Here is an 11,066-nt window from a genome sequence, read left to right as displayed (position 1 = left end):
ATGATGATGGGCCACCCCTATCTAGCTCCCCTAGGAAACCCTCAGATTGAATTTAGGGATCAGTTCACCCGGAAATATCTGCAGTCACTGTCCCAGTCTTTGTTATCCTTTCACAGGCAAGGCGTACTAGCACAGAGACCCCCACTCTTGGAGCAACAGCACAGCTTCCAACCTGGAGACCTGGTCCTGATAAAAGCGTGGCGGTCGGAGAAACTCACCCCGAGTTGGGAGGGCCCATACCAAGTCCTACTCACCACTGAGTCAGCAGTACGGACCAGAGAGCATGGATGGACCCACTACCACCGGGTGAAGAAAGCCCCGCCGGAGAGTTGGACGGCAACGGCCAGTCCAGATAACCCGCTAAGAGTGACTCTTACAAAATCAGGAACCAGAATCCAGCAGAGCACTCCTAGACCGTAAATGTGTCTGTTCTGCACGTGTGAGTGTTTCTTTGAATGCTGTTGCTGTGCGCATTGTGAGGGGTGTGTGCTGTGTGTGCATTGTACTGAAGAGTGTAATATAGTTTTCATAGAGGAGGTTATAATCCAGCATTGTAGGATCAAAAGCAGGGGGGAAATTCAGTGTGAATTATTAGAAAGCCCAACAGTGATACAAGCATTGGAATCATTGTCCTCTGGGAGGGCCTATTCCTTTATACCTCACAGAGAGAAATGACGGAGATGTGGGAAGAACCCTGGAACCATTGGCGGTGGTGGGTAGGGGTGGTGTGCGCTGCATTAATAATATATATGGTCACTTACTTTTGTTGGCATGAAAAAGACAGAATATGTGGAAGACGAAGGGGTGCCCGGATACCGCCGGGGGTGCTAGCACTGATCTGTCTATCTATTCCACACATCCCCACCCAAGCAACCCTGCCCGGTCAGGTAGAATCCCAATGCATGGAATGTATCCAATCCACTAGGACAGGCCACAGGATTACCCAGACTCTCATGTACTATAACGTAGCCCCAGACTGTATTCAACAGTTGGACCCTTGTGTGCACAATAAGACACAGTATTATAGATGCATAGTTGAAGGAAATAAGACAGAGTGTTATGAGCCCCTTGCAGTAGGTCCTGTAACGTCCAGTATATACGTATATGGATACAAGGGAGGAACGGCTAATAGAGCCGGGGAAAGAACAAACATGTTCCAGATAGCCCAAAACAGGCAGGGATACATAGCACATAACACCACAAGGGGAGCCGGGAAGGTTATGGTCTGCTTTGATGCCTGTTTAGCAATAAACAAAGGCCAAGGACCAAATGGGAACGCCGGAATTGGGTGTGGAAATCACGGATGGGAACGATCCTATTTACAAGACAGAAAATATCTTTTCAAACATATTAAAGGAGGAAACGTGGGCGCTGGGAGTGGAACTTACAATTATTGGTACACGGAAGGGGTTAAAATGCAGCTTAGTTATAAAGGACCAGAAGGAATCAATTTAACACAAGGAGCAGCTTCCACCGACTGCTCGGCCGGACATTGCAACCCGGTTTGTTTATGGGCAAAAGAAATGCCCTCCACTAAACCAAAAATCATTCATGTGGGCTTAGGGATAGATGGGACAGGTAAGGACCCTTATGGATATTTAGTTATCCAAATACATACAACCAAGGTCACTAAGAAGCCTATTACAGATTTTGAGGAAGAAATTCAGCATCTAAATGCCCTCCCCTTACCCCCTAAGGCACACAATATGTTTTTGAGTCTGGCAGAGACCATCGCCAAGGAATTAACAGCGAAAAATTGCTTTGTATGTGGGGGGACTAATATGGGAGACCAATGGCCTTGGGTTGCGCATGAGGTGAATTATACAGAGATATATCTTTCCCAAAATAATTATACTTATAATCACCCTGGGAAAGAAATTTGGCAAATATCGAACAATGTGGTAGGGATGGAGTGTTTCGTTAGGAACGTGACTTTAAGATCAAATGGGACGCAGGTAGGGAATCTCCCCTGTATGGGACAATGGGAAGGAAAGAACTGGTGGGGCCATAATAATAAAACCTGGCCCACTCCCCTTGGAAAAATAAGACAGATGGGGTTTCTGTTGGACCCAGAAAATAGGACTCTAGAATGGACCACCCCGTTAGGATTCTACTGGGCATGCGGGGAATATGCATATAATCGGCTGCCCCCGGATTGGGTAGGCTCGTGTGTCCTGGCAACGCTGAGGCCCAGTTTCTTTCTACTTCCTTTGCATACCAAAGCAAGATTAGGGGTGCCAGTCTACGATGAGATAGGACCTCGAAGGAGACGGGCAATTCAGATAGGAAATTGGTTAGACACGGAGTGGCCCCCGGAAAGGATAATTCAATATTATGGACCAGCTACTTGGGCAAATGATGGCACTGCAGGCTCCTTTGGGAGGGACCCCATAGATCTACTTAATCGCATAATCCGCCTGCAAGCAGTAGTAGAGATAATTACTAATGACACTGCAGCCGCCCTAACAAAGTTAGCAAAAGAGAGTGCTAAGAGCCGCACCTATATTATGCAGAATAGATTAGCCCTGGATTATTTATTGGCAAAAGAGGGCGGGGTCTGTGGAAAATTCAATCTGACCAATTGTTGTATAGAAATAGATGATAGTGGAAAAGTGGTAAAGGATATAGCTGATAGAATGGTTAAATTAGCTCATGTGCCGGTCCAAACGTGGGATGGATTCAATTTTAAGGACATGTTCAGTACCTGGTTTCCAAAATTACCCGGACTACAGGCAATTGTAGCCCTCATTGGACTAATAGCAGCAGGGTGCGTCCTGATCCCGTGCATATTGCCCATCTTTGTCCGAGCTATTAATAATTCACTGGCTCTATTAGCAGAGAGAAAAGTACATACACATTTGATGACAATGAGGTATACGGCAGTTCCCACCAGGGAGGATGAGGATAATCAAAGCGGATTGGGACATGAGTTATTATGTGAGTTTGAGACAAGATACAAAAAGAGGGGGGATTGTGAGAAAGACTAAAACAGGACGTGCCTCAAACTCAGTGGAAAATTCCAGGGTGCCCTGTCAGCTGAGTTAGAGGGTGCCATAGAGATAAGGAAGCATAGCCCCTGCTTCCTGATAAGGTTAAACTTTAGAATAGGGAGTGTAGATCGGTTAATGTATAGAAATGTGTTTGACTCTGATAGTTAGATTGTAAGCCAAGCCTCTGAAGGGAGGGGCGGCAGCAGTAGGGAGAGATATAAGCTTATGCCTGTACATTGCTCTTGGCTCTTCGCCACTCAGGTCGTGGAGCCCGCCTTTGCAAACGCATTACAATAAAGAGAAAGTGGTTAGACTTACTTCGGTGTCTCCTTGTCTGTTTGCAAGTCCACGTAAGTGACTTCTCACACCAGTGTTTGCAGGCCCATGTGCTAACCCTGTCCTTGGGGCCCCTCTCCCCCCCCCCACAAAGGAAGAGACCAGACAACGAGGTATGGGATCGAATTGGCCACAACTTTATTGCATTCAGATTTCACATGTAGGCAACCTGGCCTTGGCCTTGGAAGGTATCCTTCTCAACACCACAGAGGGCTGAGGATGTGCAGGGAGACAGGTGCAGTGTGAGGGGACTGTAGAGCGTGATCTTACACAGCGTGGCCACGCACAGCACCGGATTGGGAGTTTTTGCCTACTTGCCGCCGCTCTAGGGCCAGGGACTCCCACAAACACCCTTTAAGGGGCCCTGCAAAAACGCCCCCACATGGGGGTGCATGAGATGCCACCACCTTCACTCGAAGATAGACTAAAGGATACCTAACAAGGCCCAAAACCGCCACCAGAGGCCCAGGGGCCTCACCGCCAAGGAGCCTACAACTGAATCCTCCACAGCACAAGCCCCTGAAAATAAACTCCCTTTGGCCTGATCCTAAAAGAGAAGAAAGACTAGTGAGTCTTGCCCAGGGATCAGCCCCTAAAGGTATTCCCAGGCCACACCCCCACCGGCAGCCCATTGGCCCGCCCATGCAGGGGTAGGCCAAGCCTGCAGTTACCTGGTGGGTGCCACCCGGCCAGGTGGCTCTGCCCGGGGCCGCAAACTCCGCCCACCTGTTGGGAAGGGGTGAGCGGGCATTGTTTTTTTGCAGGGTATTGACACCTGAGGCATCCAAAGTTTCCTGAATTAAAATTAGAGGCACACTTCACCAATGGGATTTACTTTTAGAGAGGCTCAATGGTCAAGAATATGAACAGGATCATACCACCTGGGTCACAGATTCCAGAGCTAGCAGCCACCCATTCTAGAACCAGGTCTAATTTTAGAACCAGATCGAAAAACAAGCAACCAACACTTAACCAGCAATCTAGTCATACAAAAGATGGTGTCATTTATTCACTTGCATAACACCACAACGTCCCCATTGCAGTGGTTTTTATTTTATGGTTGAAAAGATGCTTAAGATAGCTCGAGCTTTGTTGCCTCAAAGACAAAATCCATCTCATTAAATTTAAGACACAGTTGAGTCTTGGTTAGGGATGAACACTTGCCTCCATATTCCAAGTTGTTCATTTCCTTGGCCTTTGGTGTTTTGTAGCTTTCAATACACCTCAAGGAAATGAGAGCAATAAAGGAACGTCATAAACCTTCCAACAAGCTGCTAAGAATCAGGTGCTGGTGGGCTTCCTCCCCTCCCCTGAGATGACCTTTTGGTGGCCAGAGCACAGATGCCTCCCAGGAAGCACATCTTTTCCACCCACCCCCTTCCAAGCCCAGCATGTTCCAACCACCATCAACAAACCATTGCATATGGCAATTTGCTTCTGCTGGGCAGTGTGGATGAATGGGCACCTGTACAAAGATGGAAATCATATGCTCATTCACACATCAGCTGATGCTTTGATTTCCCTACCTGGGGACAAACAGCTACATAGCTCGTAGGTTATGGAACTGACCCTGAAACTGACCCCAGAAACCCTTAACAAGCTGCCGTGTCCAGAATCGATTGAGGGAAATAATATGTTTCGAATGTCCTGTAAAGGTATAGGGTGGGAGTCACCTAATGAGTCCTTTCAGCAAAAACCCTGCATATGGAGATTTGCTTGTGAAATGGAGTGTCCTCCCTTCTCTTCCCCGCTGCCCCCTGCCTGTGTGTCCCCCCAAAATGGCTCTGGGAGGGTCAGGAGAACCCCCGGAAAAGCATGCTGGGATGGAGTCTTAGAGAGGAGGGACTGTTCCATCTGGCAAGTTGAACCACTTGCACTGACAGAACATTCAATAATAACACAACAGTGAATTGCTCCCGTAGGGTGTACACAATCTCAAGAAGCACTTTTCAGACAAAAAATGTGCAATAGCTCTAGAACGTGTGGATTACAGGCAACTGCCTGTTCACATTCCACCACTCAGTTATCTTTTTTCAAGACAATGGTTTTTGTATTGGTCTCTCCTTTTTCCCGTTTTCTTTTCTGCTGGTCTCTTCACAGGTCTCTCCAAATATCCTGCAACTCGCAAATGAAGCCAGCTCTTCCATCAGAGTCACAGAAGTCATGGTGGTAAGAAAAGCTGGTCCATTTTTTTTATTAAAAAAAACCCTCATTTTCTGTAATATTGGTGAAGATGACTGGGGACAAACTAGTGATTCTACATCTCTCTGTTCTGCCCCTCTAGATTAATGGCTCACCCAGCATCAAATAAAATGGCGGTCAAAATTGTTTTCCATGACTGAAGGACATTTAGGTGAGTTTCCCTTTGTTGGCTAGGGAGGAAATCTCTATTGTGTTCCGTCTGCAACTCATTGTGCTAAGACTCTTTCAGGTTGCAGTGACAGAGTTGTCAGAAGAGGCCCTATTCGGTTTAACCACAGTGAGGCTCACCTACAGGTAGGAGAACCCTTATTCTTTTCTTCCGGCTCTTCCCTCCTTCAGGATCCGCAGAGTTCACAGTACCTGAAGTGAGAGTCACCTGCATTTGGACTGTGCTGCTTTAGGTAAGTTCACATTCCACCACTCAGTCATCTGTTTTTCAAAACAATGGTTTTTGTATTGGTCTCTCCTTTTTCCCATTTTATTTTCTGCTGGTCTCTCCATAGGTCTCTCTAAAGAGCTCTTCTTAGCATCTTAAGGTTTTCTTTTCCCTGGGAGAACATTTGCAGAATGCTCTCTCAGGTTTTGCTTTTCCCCTTGTTGCATTGCTCAAAAAAAGAAAGAAGAAAAGAAAAAGACACTGGTGGTCGGCGTTCCTGGTTCCCAGGAACGGGGTTCAAATCCCTGCGGTGTCCATGCTTACTTCCAATGCAACTGCTATCTCTCTCTATCCCTCTCTATCTCTCTCTGTCTCTCTGTCCCTCTCTAACCCACACTGCCCAAATAACAATTGGCTCCCTTTTTCTTAAGCCAAAGCTTTAGCATGGGAGGGTGGTGACTTCAGTGACTGAGCTTGATTCTTAACTCCACCATTGCACCAAAGGACCATTTCAAGCACCACCTTCCTGGCAATGTGCTGTTGCTGGGAAGATGCTCACTTGATGTATCACTGGTTTTGTGTCTAGGTCGGCTGGATCAGGTGGCTGCTTCCCAGTCACTGGTGTGAGAAGTCTCTCTATGGATCTGGTCTGTGTCTGTCTGCATTCCAGACTCTTTTTTTTTTTTTTTATAAATACTTTTTTATTAAATTTTCCAATTAAAAAAAAACAATTCAATTATTTCAATTATATCCAATTATACATATACATATCAATTAAGCCAAATATTATGCCAAATCCTTAAAACAATTTTTTTCGACTCCCCATGCTCCAAAGTCCTGGGATTTTAAGCAGCTGTTAACATTGCCATCCTAATCCTATTGTCAAAATCTTGCTGTTATCCATCATAGTCCCAATCTTTTCAATAATCCTTCTAGATGTTTTCCTCTCTCTTTTATCTTTCGTCGCAGCTTCTGAGATAAGCATCAAACAAGATTTAACACTGTCCATTTTTCCTGTGTGGATTTTTTATCCAGTCCAACCTCCCCATAAATCTCTCTTAGTCCAGTATGCCTTTCTTGCCACGTCAACAGTCCGACACAAACCAGCGCCATTTTAGGAATCTCGGATTCTATGCACTCTTCTTCCAAACTTCTTATAGATTTTGCACGAGTCCAGCTTTTGGCGTGGAACAGCTGTTTCACATTATGTATAACCTCTTATGATTGACTTACAGCCTTCCTCGTCCTTCAGCTGGTCCCCGCACTCCGAGACTCCCGTTTGGCTGCTACTATCCATCAATTTTCACATACGCCACAACTCAGCGCCATCTTGAGTGCCTCGGGATATACCTTCTTCTTCCAAACTGATTATGAACTTAGCGAGAGAACAGCTTTTTAGCGAGGGGCCGTAATTGATTTATAGCTTTCCTCACCTTTCTGCTGAACCCTGCAGTCCGAGACTCCGATTAAACCACAATTAGCTCTCAGATTCCAAAGACGCCACAGCTCGTAAATCCCACTCGTCAGCGGCATTCAGGCAATACTGATAAACGTTCCGGGGAGGGAGGGTTTCCAGTTAAAAAAAACATTTTCTAAAATCATACCAGATGATAATCCTCTATTTAAATAAGATCCAATTCCACACAGTTCATTTCCATTTCTCATTTGTCTGAAATAGTCAGGCAGTCCGTCCAGGAAAGTTATATGTACGTCTTAAAATATAAAAGTAGAAAGTTCACTTCCCTTTTCGTTCCGCCCCAGTCATTCTTTTCTCTTGATAAAATACTCTCTCGGCTCTTCTCACTCAGAAGCTGATAAAGTCCTGGCAGTATCTTCCTCCCTTTCCTTTGAAGCATGTCCATGGTTTTAAATCTAATTATTCTTCTTACTCATGGCGTTCGTGCTCGCATGGGCGGCCTCCAGGAGTGCCGGCTCCCATGAGTGCTTAGCCCAGTCCCCCCCACCCCTTCAGGAGTCGGGGTGGGTTAAGGGGCACCCGCGGGCCAGCGGCCCCCCCCGTCACCCCCGGGGGGGTCAGGGGACTGCCTTACTCCCCTGGCAGCCGCCAAAATTCCTCATGGGAGTCGGGAGCGATGGTACGGGTCAGCCATAACTCCCACGAGCACGAGCGGAAGTCCTGTCTGCATTCCAGACTCTACTGGAGGAGCAATTCTCCCTGCAAAGGTAACAGACAAGGTGACCTTATGGGGAAAACATGCTGTGGAGCTTGCTATGTAGGGTGGTATTTTTGTTTTTTAACAATTCATGATCAATAGCTTACCAATCTTCTGTCAGTAAATGGTAGATCATGAAGCAAGGAGACTTGGGAGGAGACCTGGGCAAGGTGTGAGGCAGGTGCAGATGCAACTTTGATTACAGGTGTTCTGGCAACTTAGAAAGTTCAGTGTCTATGTTTGCTTGCTTTCCGATTGGCAGATGCAACAAAACCATTGTCCGAGGCTGCCTCTGTTCCAAGGCCAGAATTGATTTGCATTCCCATAGCTGTTACTCACTTTCTATTTTTGCAGATCATGGTGCAAGACTGTAGGTTTCCCCCCTTGCAAAGTTAAGCAACAGTGACACAATTATTCAAGGTAGGCAAATCTGATAGATAAAAATGGAGCAGCCAGAAATACTTTTGAAATCTGAAGGCTTGTTTGTTCTGTTGTTAAAAATAGTTACTAACTGTTTCTTGCTCAGGAAATCAGGGTTGTTGTTTTTTGGGGGGGAGGGGGAGGGCAGATTGCTATTGTGCAGAGCATGATGTGACATAAAACCAGTGCATTTTCGGTGTTTTGCTTCTCTTCCGAAAGCTCAACAACTTCACAACCTTTTCTAGAAGAAAAGCACTGCATAAAACCATTGTGGAGATGTGGGAGTAGGCCTCCTGTGATCGTTGCTTATCTCCTTCAAATACAGTAAGTGTCTAAGCAGGTATTGAAACATGCACAGTCGATGGAAATAGGAATGGATGGGAAAGTATTAGAAATCAATAAAAAGTCTTTTACTGTGAGCAGCAAAGGACAGAGGGAAAATACTGTAAGCATCTTCAAAGACGGGTGTAAACTTTTAATTTTGTGTTAAATTTGAATTAATTTGTTGTTAATTTGTGTTAAATTTGGAAAATTAATAAAAACTAATTAGCGAAAAAGGAGGTAGTCATGGTTCCCAACCTAGATTGTTTTAAAAAGAGTAGACAAATTCGTGGAGGAGAGGGAATTGGATAGCTACTGGCCATGATGCCTCCGCTCTGCCTTCACAGTTGGAGGTAGCAATGCCCTCTCGTTGTTGGCAGATACTGTACAAAACTATCAAAGTGGCACGGAGGTTTACAAAATGATAACATATTTAAAAAGAAAGTCTCCTGGTTTCCCACTGTTGTTTGTAACAGAGCATACAAGCAAGCGACTCTTATTTAAATTACGTGGAAAGTGAAAAAGCCGTGCATGCAAAAGGGCAAAGAGCATGTACTGTTTACAAAAGGAAACAGAACAAGGAAGCTTCCTAGCTGTCATTTCGCAGTGTATATAGACTCCTCTCCTGCCTTCTCTTAGTTTACATAATCTGCAAGGAAGGAGCCTTGCACTGCTGCCAGGAAGTCCATGGAAAAAGTTACACTGGTTACTCCCAGAGCAGAACGGGGTCCTGGTATTTCTGACCCGCCTCTACAGCCGCAAGACACATGGCAGTGTTTGCAAATGTTTGTCCTCATCTGACGCAGAAACCAAAACACAAGTGCATGGACAGGGAATTGCCCCCTAGAGAGTAGGAAGGGGGTAGTTCTCTGTCGCATCCAGGGACTCTGGAATGTTGCTGCTGCTTTTAACATACAGACATGCAACTAAAGTTGGAGTGAATGTTCAGAAATAGGACCTCTGTATGTCTCCCTGGGAGAATTTCAACTCCCCCTCCCCCCCCAAAAAAATTCATGTTTCTGAAACGTGAGGAGGAAAGTTGGCATGGGTGGGGTGGGAATAACCAAAGGCACTAGTTATGCGTATAGATTCATAAGGTACGTATAGGCAACTCCCAATTTACGTTCCAAAGCACCGTGTGTTTAAGCGAAGTAATTAATATTTGAAACACAGTTGGAAAAGCCTGCAAGCAACCCACCCCTTTCCTTGACATTTTCGTTACACTTCTTGGTTCGGCGCAATGCCTGTGTGCGTGGTTGCACACATATCAGTTGTGCCTAAAACGGATGCTGCCTCCATCTTGGAGGCGATCCAGACCAAACCCAGTTTAATTCAGGGTGTACTGTTACACAAGATGCGACACCAGCATCCCTAACAGGTGGTCATCCAGCCTCTGTTTAAATGCATCCAGCAAAAGAAAGCATATCACCTCCTGAGAATATAAGACAGGCATCCCCAAACTGCGGCCCTCCAGATGTTTTGGCCTACAACTCCCATGATCCCTAGCTAACAGGACCAGTGGTCAGGAATGATGGGAATTGTAGTCCAAAACATCTGGAGGGCCGGAGTTTGGGGATGCCTGACATAAGATTTTGCAGAGGTGTCAGATGCTGACAGGGTTCCACTCGGCCACCACACTGCAGCATTCGGCAACTTCTGGATCATGCCCAAGGGATGCCCCACTGCTGTGATCCCAATTTTGAAGTCACCAGTGCCAGAACTACTGGATAGAAATTGCAAAAAAAAAAGTAAAATGCTAATATAGCCATCTAATTTGTGTCACTATCTTGCTGGGCATGTGCAGCATGCAAATTACATTGTCTCATTTTGAAGGCTTGGAACTGTCCATCCTATTGAGAAGCCCCAGGTGGAGACCACAGCCCCATTGGCTGCATCCATACTATATTACATTGGACCCTTCCGTCTGAAGCATGAGTGCTATGTCCTGCTACACATTTGAGACACTGACCCTGTGCACTTGGTGGCGTCAAAGTTTCCAGGGCAGCTGTGAGGTAAGGACATGCAAATCCATTTCCCCTCTTTCTATAGAATGCCATAAACATGCTCCTTCACAAGTTCCTTTACATGCAAAAATGGAAATGTGTGGACTACTGGGAAAGCTCAGGTGAGGGCAGATTTAACCTGAGTGTGTGATGCTAAGATACTGCACTGCAGTTCTTCTGGAGGTTGCATAATGGAAATGTCAAGATTCATATCTGGCATACCTGCCAAGTTCCTGCCTGAAAA

At 45.8% G+C, this 11,066-nt stretch overlaps 1 long non-coding RNA gene across 2 annotated transcripts; it reads left to right on the top strand.

Annotated features, from left to right (window-relative positions):
* The first annotated feature begins 6,258 nt into the window (after nucleotides 1-6,258).
* On the top strand, nucleotides 6,259-11,066 carry LOC118097730 (uncharacterized). Of its 2 annotated transcripts, XR_009556854.1 has the most exons (4): nucleotides 6,259-6,557; nucleotides 8,040-8,498; nucleotides 8,718-8,822; nucleotides 10,653-11,066. It is a non-coding gene; the product is annotated as an uncharacterized LOC118097730 (long non-coding RNA). The 2 variants fall into 2 exon arrangements; XR_009556853.1 differs by having other exon boundaries at nucleotides 8,040-8,822.

Source organism: Zootoca vivipara, chromosome 16 (assembly GCF_963506605.1).
Source record: "Zootoca vivipara chromosome 16, rZooViv1.1, whole genome shotgun sequence".
In the NCBI taxonomy this organism is placed as follows: Eukaryota; Metazoa; Chordata; class Lepidosauria; order Squamata; family Lacertidae; genus Zootoca; species Zootoca vivipara.
Note: the sequence above shows the minus strand (reverse complement) of the source record. Positions and strands in the feature narration are given on the sequence as shown.